We start from the raw sequence: 1,367 nt of genomic DNA, 5'->3' as shown, positions 1-1,367 counted from the left end.
TTTTTACTTGTTTCAGTCATTTGACTGTGGCCATGCTGCAGCACTGCCTTTAGTCAAACAAATCAACCCCAAAACTTATTTTTTGTAAGCCTAGTACTTATTCTATTGGTCTCTTTTACCGATCTGCTAAGTTACGGGGACGTAAACACACCAACATTGGTTGTTAAGTGATGGTGGGGGGACAAAGATATATGACAGAGATAGATATAGGCACAGGTGTGATTATGTGGTAAGAAGCTTGCTTCCCAACCACATGGATCCGAGTTCAGTCCCACTGCATTGTACCTTGCACAAGTGTCTTCCACTACAGCCGTGGGCTGACCAAAGCCTTGTGAATGGATTTGGTAAGTGGAAACTGTAAGAAACCCTTTATATATATTACATACATGTGAGAAGGGATGACCACTAAGTGGACATCCTTTACGCTAGAAAGCAACCATCAATGGTGTGCCTGTGTTTGTCCCACCAACCCACCATCGCTTGACAACTGATGTTGGTGTGTTCACATCCCTATAACTTAGCAGTTCAGCAAAAGAGACCAATAGAATAAGTACCAGGCTTACAAAGAATAAGTCCTGAGGTTAATTGTTTGATTAAAGGTGGTGCTCCAGTATGGCTACATTCAAATGATTGAAACAAGTAAAAAAGTAAAGAATAAATGAATATATCATAAACCATAATGACAATAGGCTGTCGTGTGATATCAAATAAATTGATAACACATTTATATTATGCCTTGCAGAAAGAACAAAGATATACAAAATCTATATATTTTTCTTCAACAATGTGATTGGTTACATACAGCATTCTGTGCTGTGGACAAAAATACACAGATCTGCATCAAAAACGCAACTCTCCTAGAAACAGCTGTAAAGTACTACAGGCAATTTTTTTTTCTCAGCAACTCTCATGGATTTTACTTTCTAGTCTAGTTTAAATCAAAACCAAGGTCTTATTGAGTTCTTTTCTATCTCATGGAGGATACTTATTTATGCCAAATAACTACAAACTTCTAGATACTAGATATTTCCTGGTTTTCTGGTTTTCCTTCAATATGTTATAGAAATATGCTGTTGTTGAATGATTTGATGCCATGCAAGTGCCTGCTCATATTTTGTTGCATTATACCTGCATCAGCTTGACCAACATACTACATTAAGCCAGTTCTTATGTGCATCCAACATCCCAGCACTTGACTTCGGAGTTTAGGCACTGGGTTCATTCTGGGCACTTATTATTGTATGTATCTGTTATCTAGGCAATCCTTTGGCACATCCTTAACTATTATATTTACATACATATACAAACATACATACATACATACATACATACATATATATATATGTATATATATATATATATATATA

The 1,367-nt window shown here is 36.3% G+C and overlaps 1 protein-coding gene across 1 annotated transcript in view; it reads left to right on the top strand.

Moving 5' to 3' along the window:
- LOC106874515 (A disintegrin and metalloproteinase with thrombospondin motifs 18) overlaps positions 1–1,367 on the top strand; it is a 42,166-nt gene that overhangs the window by 38,303 nt on the left and 2,496 nt on the right. The window lies entirely within an intron of this gene.

Source organism: Octopus bimaculoides, chromosome 30, assembly GCF_001194135.2.
Source record: "Octopus bimaculoides isolate UCB-OBI-ISO-001 chromosome 30, ASM119413v2, whole genome shotgun sequence".
In the NCBI taxonomy this organism is placed as follows: domain Eukaryota; kingdom Metazoa; phylum Mollusca; class Cephalopoda; order Octopoda; family Octopodidae; genus Octopus; species Octopus bimaculoides.
The sequence above is the reverse complement of the archived record's forward strand: the minus strand, read 5'-3'. Positions and strand labels throughout refer to the sequence as shown.